Raw genomic sequence first — 8,465 nt, forward strand, 5'->3', positions numbered from 1 at the left:
ACTAGTGGAGTGTGAATCAGAATACAATACTCCTGTGTTACCAGTAAAAAAAGAAACAAAAACAGGTGGAACTTATTGGGTAGTACAGGATTTAAGAGAAGTGAATAAGATTGTTAGGGACGTACACCATGTGGTAGCAAGTATGGTTTACGGTATTGGATTTAAATGATGCATTCTTCTGTCTGCCTTTAGCCAAAGAAAGTCTGAATTTATTTGCATTTGAGTGGGAAAATCCTACCACGGGTAAAAAACCCCAGCTTGCCTGGACAGTGTTACCCCAAGGTTTTAAGCATAGCCCAACGATCTTTGGAAATCAACTAACACGAGAACTTGAAGCATGGAACCCTTCCTCCAGAGATGGAACCCTTTTACAGTACATTAATAGCAACTGAAACAAAACCTGACTGTATACAGTAGACTATCAGTTTGTCAAAGTTTTTGAGATTAAATGGGTATCAAGTCTCTCAACAGAAAACTCAGATGGTGCGGCAACGGGTAACCTACCTTGGATGCGAGCTGTCTGGACAAAGAGAACTAGGAACAGAACAGAATGAAGCCATCTGCAGGACTCCCCTCCGTCAGACGGTAAAAGAGCTCAGGACCTTTCTGGGACTGACAGGTTGGTGCTGGTTATGAATTTATAATTATGGAATAATAGTGAGACCCTTATGTGAACTTTTGAAAAACAACCCCACCCGATTGATCTGGTCCAAAGAAGCTCAAAATGCATTTCAGACACTTAAGAAGGATCTAATGAAGGCCCCGGCTCTGGGCCTGCCTGATGTTACTAAACCCTTTTGGCTGTTTTCTTATGAGACACAAGGCATAGCTCTGGGGATCCTAGCTCAACAGCTGGGACCCTACAAAAGAGCTGTGGCCTATTTTGCTGAACAGCTGGATGGAGTAAGCAAAGGATGGCCAGGATGTCTGCAAGCTGTGGCGGCGGTGGTCTTGACTATTCAGGAAGCCCGAAAATTCACCTTGGGCAAGAGATCACAGTACCGATCTCACACAGAGTATCAGCTGTACTGCAACAAAAAGGGAACTACTGGCTTTCCCCATCCCAATTTCCACGATACCAGGCCATTCTAATTGAATAATATTACGAACCCAGCTTCTTTTCTCAGCGGGTCAATCTCTGAACCATTGGTACCTGATTGCTTAGAAACCATAGAGACTGTGTACTCCAGCAGACCAGATCTGAAAGAGGAACCCCTGGAAGATGCACAGGACTCCTGGTTCACGGATGGAAGCAGCATTGTCGGACAAGGTATTCGAAAGGCCAGGTATGTGGTGACAACAGCAGCCGAAGTAGTTTGTTCTCAATCACTACCTGCTAGAACATCAGCTCAAAAGGCTGAAACTATTGCCCTAACTAGGGCTCTGGAGTTAACAAAAGGAAAAAGATAAATATATGGACAGATTCCAAATATGCCTTTGGAGTTGTCCACGCTCATGGGACAATTTGGAAGGAGCAAGGACTACTAACTGCGCAAGGGAAGCAGATTAAATATGCTGATGAAATCCTTCGACTATTAGAAGCTGTTCAACTACCAGCAAAAGTTGCCATCGTGTACTGCCGAGGACACCTGAAGGGTAACACTGACCAGGAAAGAGGTAACAGGTTGGCTGACTCTGAAGCTAAACAGGCAGCAGAGAGAATGTAAGAGATTTTAGCCTTAATTCCAGATTATAGAAATAGAAACCTGAGTGACCAAGAAAATGTTGAGTATTCTAAAGCTGATGAAGAATTAATAGAGGGATTAGGGGGCCAAGTTCCATCCCAGGGGTGGGCCTACTTAAGTGATGGCAGAATTATAATCCCTGCTAAACAGATATGGGGGGTGGTTAAAGAAGAACACAATAGGACACACTGGAGAGCGGACTCCCTGTACAAATTTTTAAATCAGAAATTAATAGGGAAAAATTTGTATACTACAGTCCGACAAGTAACCCAACAGTGTGAAACGTGTTTAAAAATAACCCCAATACAGGTAACCGGGTACAATTAGGAGGTATTGGGAAGGGAAGTATACGGGGACAACATTGGCAAATTGATTTCTCTGAACTTCCAGGAAAAGGAGGGTACAGGTACTTATTAGTACTCACGGATACCTTTTCAGGTTGGCCAGAAGCATTCCCTTGTAGAACAAATAAAGCAAGGGAAGTAACTAAGGTATTATTAAATGAAATAATACCTCGATTTGGGGTACCGACAATTATCTCCTCAGATAGGGGGATGCATTTTTGTGCAGAAGTAGTGCAACAGGTCAGCAAACTGTTAGGAATCAACTGGCAGTTACATACGCCCTACAGACCACAAGCCAGTGGGCAAGTAGAAAAGATGCAAAAATATGCCAAAAAGCAAATCTATATTGGTACCAAGCATTGCCTATTGCACTACTTCGGATACGTGTAAAACCTAGGGCCAAAGAAAATTTGAGCCCTTTTGAGATAGTATATGGGAGACCATATCAGGCTAAACATCGGGGGGAAGATTTGAACCAGTTGGGAAATCAGTATCTACAAAATTATGTTATATCCTTAGGAAAACAATTAGAAAGGATTAGTAAAAATGTTTTGGGTACCAGGGCTAAAGGGTTAGATCACTCGATCCATCCATTTAGCCCTGGAGATTGGGTTTATGTTAAGAATTTTTCAGGTGATCCACTGAGAGAGAAGTGGAATGGACCTTACCAGGTATTGCTGACCACCTTCACTGCAATCAAGATTAGAGAACAACCGGCCTGGATCCATTATTCCCGAGTGAAGAAGGCTCCTAAACCAGGATGGATGGTCGAAAAGGCTGGCGGTTTGAAACTATGATTGCGGTGGTAACTTTGTTAAACCTAGGCTTTTTAGGATACTGCGATCATGACAACTCGAACTACATGACTGGACCAAGATTTGATTGTTGGATTTGTACTGCCTTACCAAAAGGTGACATGAGACTCCCTTTATACGGGGTATGATCCACTCATTGGAATTGTGACAATCCCAGATATTGGTCAGCAATAATAGCTGCCTATGGAAAGCAAGATCCAACACTTGTTCGTGCTGACCCCCTTCCATACACACAAAAATTGTACTTGCAGGGATGGGTGGAATGATTATTTGATCAACAAAACTGCAGTAGAAGTAGGAACTTGCAATTTGAAAGGGACAGGCATGATATATATGGATTTTTGTAGCAGAACCCAATTAGAAACCTATAGCCCCTCGAACTGGGATTTTTTGAGGAATGTACCAATTGGCTGGGTAAACTGCGAAACATTTTACGGAGCTAATCTCACAGCCACTGATGGGCCCTGTAAATATACCTGACGGGTATTGGTGGCGATGTGGTGATGGCATTAGCAGAAAGCAGCTCCCTGCGGGTTGGAAGGGAATGTGTACCATAGGTCATCTAGTCAGCCAGGACCGAATATATAATCAGTCCCAAATACCTAAAGGCATATTAAGAACATCGTGGAGACGAGCCAAACGGGAAGACAACCCACTTGTAAGTAGGGGAACAAAATTTAACCTCTTGGCTCCCCAATTTAGTGTGATTGAAACAATTGTTCATGGGAATGATCACACTGGTCGTTTTAGGAATACTTGTTTGCATGTCTCTCAAATGTCTCCTTTGGTGTTGTCGGGATTCAGTTGAGACACACAGTGATTGGAAAAAGGAATAAGATTAGGCACCAAATAGAATTATTTGAAAATAATACCTACAAAATAGAATAGTGAGGATTCGTAGCTTTCTAGCTACAAATCCTCAAAAGAAAAGGAGGGATTGATAACTGTAAATGTAACAAATGTAACATGTAGGGGATGTTATCACTTCAGGTGGTCAGAAACAAGTCTTGGTTCTTTGTGAATATTAGGACGGTTGCAAGACAAGGGACTCCTGAATAATCCCTTTAGGTGCCTGGGCCTTGGGAGAACAGGTATGCAAACTACAGAGATAAGGAGGCTGCAGGATAATCTGAAGATCCCTGCCGAGAGACGCCAAACAAACATGTGCGACGGATATTACCATATATTAATGAATTCTCGGAAAAGCCATTACTATGATAAACATTTCTTGGAAATGTAATTAATATGTATGTTAACATAGCATAAATACCTAGTAACTGTGTCTCTTCGGTGCACACGTTTGGAGGAGAGATCCCCCGTGTGCCCGGCGCCGTAATAAAGAATACCTGCTTAATAGTCTGCTGACTATTGAGTCTTCAATTCCGGCTTTTCACGGCATCAGGGTCCTAAAAAGAAGGCATTAAAACCTACAATAAAAGTTTGGACACTAAAGATGAGTCCTGGAGACCAAGCGCCACCCCCACCCCGTCCCTTGGCAATGACAGACTCACAGCTGAGGATGGTGGCCCTCTTGCAGGGGCGGGCGCTGGCGGCGGCGGGGCAGAGAGCGGTGCAGAGGAGGTGCAGGCGGCCTCGCTGTCGCAGCCCTCGTGGAGGCAGCGGCAGGTCTGGCCCCGTCTCAGCAGGGCGGGCAGCGTCAGGAAGGAGATGATGTGCAGGAGCTGTGGGGATGGGGGAGAGCATCAGCCCTGGGACGCCCCTGCTCCGGGGGGCAGACCCCAGCCCCACATCCCCCCCGTCCTCGCCACCTCAGGGCAGACACTGGACGGCAGCCACGTCCTGCCCCTCCTCACCACCCTGCAGGCTGCTGCGGGGTCGCTGGGGCTGCGCGGAGGGGATGTGGGGGAGCCGATGGCCCCAGGGCAAGCATCACCCCCACCCAGCCTTGTCCACCCCACCGCCACCCCGGCGGCCTCACCATCATGGAGACGGGGGGTTCCAGAACACGGGGACAGCTGCGGGGTGCAGAGGAGACAGAGAGGAGCGCTGCAAGGGGGGAGGAAGGGCCCTGGGCCTGGTCCAGGGGCTGCTCGGCCTCGGGGAAGGCCCCACAGGAGCCATGGTGAAGCTGGGCCTGGCTGCAATCGGGGCCCGCCTCCTTCCCATGTAGTCTTGGCCGGCAGAGGTCGGGAGGGCTGTCAGTCTCCTCCCCTGAGGTGCTGCTGCCTCTGATTGGCCCCCTTGTGGTCAGGCTGCTGGGTTACAGTGCCTGCCCTTCACCTGAGGGAATGACCTGCCATTGGCTGCCAGGGCTGTCACTCTGCCCAGATGCAATGCCCACCCGCCCCTGAGGTGCTGCTGCCTCTGATTGGACCCCAGGTGGTCAGGCTGCTGGGTTACAGTGCCTGCCCTTCACCTGAAGTGATGACCTGCCATTGGCTGACAGTGCTGTCACTCTGCCCAGATGCAGTGCCCACCCTCCCCTGAGGTGACGCTGCCTCTGATTGGCCCCCTTTGCGTTCAGGCTGCCCCGCTGGGTGCCTGCCCTTCATTTGAAATGTGACCTCTGATTGGCTACCTGGGCTGTCGCTCTGCCATGGTGTGGGGCCCACCCTCCCCTGAGGTGCTGCTCTCCGCTATTGGCTGCCTGAGGGGCCGCTCTCCCCTCCGCCGGTGCCTGCCCTGCTCCCAGGCGATGTGGTGATGAACTCCACAGGGTGGGCTGGGTGCTCGCGGTGACCCTGTGGGCACGGCAGAGCAGGGAGCTTCCGCTGGGGAGGGAGCGGCAGCCATCGCCCCGTCCAACCGCCCGCCCTGCAGGGCTGGCCCGGCCTGACAGCAGAGCATGGAGGGCACTGCCCAAAGGGCTCCTGGGCACGGACAGGCCGGGGGCACCGACCGCCTCTCAGGCAGCCTGTCCCAGCGCCCGGCCGCCCTCTCGGTGCAGAAACGGATCCTTGAGCCCAGCTGAACCCGCCCTGACGCAGCTCTGAGCCGTTCCCACGCATCCTGTCCCTGGACCCCAGCAGCAGAGCTCAGCACCTCCCTCTCACGTCCCCTCCTGGGGAAGCTGTGGAGAGCGGTGAAGTGGGACAGGGAAATACGCGGCTGTGGGCAAGAACAGACAGGTTGGGGCCCCAAAAATGAGGATTTTGGCCCTGAAAATGAGGCTTTGCAGGTGAGGACTCTGGACTGAGGCACAGGGAACCTTCCCCCGGCTCAGGGCAAGGCTGCGCCAGCCCAGAGCACGCAGGAGGTGGCCGCCTCTGCACCGCGGCACGAGTGGCGACTCGCCGGCTTGGCAGGGCGCGGGGCCTTTCCATGCCCGGGGGTGTCTGGGGAGGGGGCAGGCTGCCTAAAGCGTCTCCCCTCCTCCTCCCCTCCAGGTCTCTGTGCTCCAGCGGGGCAGCTGGGGCTCTGCTGTAAGGACACCCGGGGTCAGCATGCGCTGTGCTGCCTTGGGCTGCTGGGAAGGGATGGCATTGGGATGCTCCCCGGGCAACCCTGCTTCCCCCGGGGGCTGCCATTTCCCATTTTCCCACCCAGCTGCCAGGCAGCCATGCTGCTGTCGGAGGGGCAGGCTCTGCTCCAGGCCCCGGCTGAGGTGAGGCTGACACTGCCCTACCAAAGCCCTCCTGCTACACAGCTGTGGGATTCTGGGAGAAGGTGAGCACACAGGGTGTGTGCAAAGCAGTAACATTTGCTGCTTCTTGTCAGCATCCACACCTTCCCGAGCTCACACTCCTTCTGTCTCCTCCTCTGGTGATATTTCCACATTTCTTCTCTCAGTCTAGGTTTCTCCTGGAGAAGAGAGGTTGTACAATATGTTGGAAATACCTGTGGTCGCGCCACCCCTACACAAAGAAAAACTTTTTCTTCACGATTCAGGAGCTTAGCCCAGACGTATCAAGCACATTACCCAGGACTAGGAGCCAGGAGATTCCAGAAGCTGAGTTTCAGCTCTAGAGAAGAGTTGTTTTGTGATCTGGGATGACCCCACCTTCCTCCATCACTTTCTCTGTTGGCCAAATGACCAGTGAAACGCCGGCCTGCCTGAGGTGAAGCTGAAGGACTTGTTTCTCTTGGTAAGGGCTTGGGCTGGCAGAAGTCACTCTGTGCCTGCCAAACAAGTCCCTTTTGGGAACTCACCTCTTGCAGTCGTGGAACCCCAGCCACTGACGTAGCAGCTTCTCAGCTGCGACACTCTCAGCCAGGCGTCGGGCACACAGGCAAGCTGCACGTAGTAGCCGCACAGGACAGGCTGGTCCAATTCCAGCAAGGCAATGTCGTTCCTCTGCGTGATGTTGTAGTAGTGCTCGTGAACCAGTAGCCGCTTAATAGTGCGCACTTGGGTCTCAGGGCCCAGCTGAGTCAAGTGGCTGGCCCCGATCACCACGTGCCACATGGTGATGTGCCTGCAAGGCAGGTGGAGAGAGGGGTCAGAGGGAGCGCAGCCCCGTGCTGCAAGCAGCCCAGCAGTTGCCTGCCTTCTGCTGCACAGGGCAGAGAGGAAGGCAGCGCTACGGAGGGTGCGACTGCCCTAGCACGCCTTGGGCACAAGGAGTCTCGGGCGGGAGGCTGCTAGGAAGCCGTGGCGTGAGCCCAGCCCTCTCGCGAGCAGTCTCTCAGCTGGGCTTGGCAGTGCCCAGGCACTGGGCGTGCTGCAGGGAAGCGGGATGGCGCTAGCACGTGCTGCTGTGGAGCGGGCACGTGCTAGTGCTGTGGGGCTGTTCCCTGGTCCTCCTTACCCGGGCGTGATGAAGCAGTGGGCTGCTGTCAGCACCCACTGTGGGCTGATGAGAGACCCTCCGCAGACATGCGCCATGCCTCCTATGATGGGCTTCTGGATGCTGACGATCCAGGGCCAGGCCCCTAGCTGGGCATCGGTGCCACCCACGACGCGTGACATGCCGTAGTAAGAATCCACGGGCCGGTGCCCGCAGGTCCCTCTGTAAGCAGAAACTGATGAATGTCCTGCTCGGTGGCTTGCTGCTGTTCAGGCTGCAGGTCAGCCCCCTTCCCCCCCACCAGGCGCTGCATGGACAGCAGGGCCGCGGAACCCTGTGGGGCATGCGTCCATCTACCCCTGTTTGTGCTTGAGCCCCGTAGGCGAGTTGTGCCAGCGGCCTGGCTGCTGGCAAGGAACTGAGGCTCCCACATGGCGTTTGGGAAGCTTTGGTGTGGCACAGATGGAGCACGCTCCACGCTGGCTCTGTCATTGCCAAGGGACGGGGTGGGGGTGGCGCTTGGTCATTCTCGAGTGTTTAGTTTTCTAAGGTATTTTGTTTTATAATATGTTGCATGTAGATTACTGTATGTAGAGTATGCACTGCTCTGTACAGTACGTATTGTGTAGTTTTTATTGTTTTGCAGCCATTGTGGGTATTGTGGGTATGGTAGGTATGGGACTGCGCTATACAGTTTATTATTGTCTGTATTATATTGTACCCCGAACGGGATGGACCTTTTCCAGAACCACCCAATGCTCCTGCAGACCATGCAGCCCTGGGTCCAGCAGGAGCTGGTGCAGATCTTTGACAACAGGGGGTTGGAGGCAGCCATGGTGGAAGACACCATCATGGCCATGTTGACCAAGATGCCCCCGACCCCGCTGCCTCCTGAGGAGGGTCTCTGCCTCCCCCGGCAGCCCTGCGAGATCC

The 8,465-nt window shown here is 52.5% G+C and overlaps 1 long non-coding RNA gene across 2 annotated transcripts; it reads right to left on the reverse strand.

Annotated features, from left to right (window-relative positions):
* Positions 1 to 4,057: 4,057 nt before the first annotated feature.
* On the reverse strand, positions 4,058 to 5,045 carry LOC142364841 (uncharacterized). Of its 2 annotated transcripts, XR_012766346.1 has the most exons (3): positions 4,784 to 5,045; positions 4,356 to 4,526; positions 4,058 to 4,271 (listed from the first exon to the last, which is right to left on the reverse strand). It is a non-coding gene; the product is annotated as an uncharacterized LOC142364841 (long non-coding RNA). The 2 variants fall into 2 exon arrangements; XR_012766345.1 differs by lacking the exon at positions 4,784 to 5,045 and having other exon boundaries at positions 4,356 to 4,775.
* Positions 5,046 to 8,465: the final 3,420 nt, after the last annotated feature.

The sequence above is a fragment of the Opisthocomus hoazin genome, chromosome 29 (genome assembly GCF_030867145.1).
Source record: "Opisthocomus hoazin isolate bOpiHoa1 chromosome 29, bOpiHoa1.hap1, whole genome shotgun sequence".
NCBI lineage: Eukaryota > Metazoa > Chordata > Aves > Opisthocomiformes > Opisthocomidae > Opisthocomus > Opisthocomus hoazin.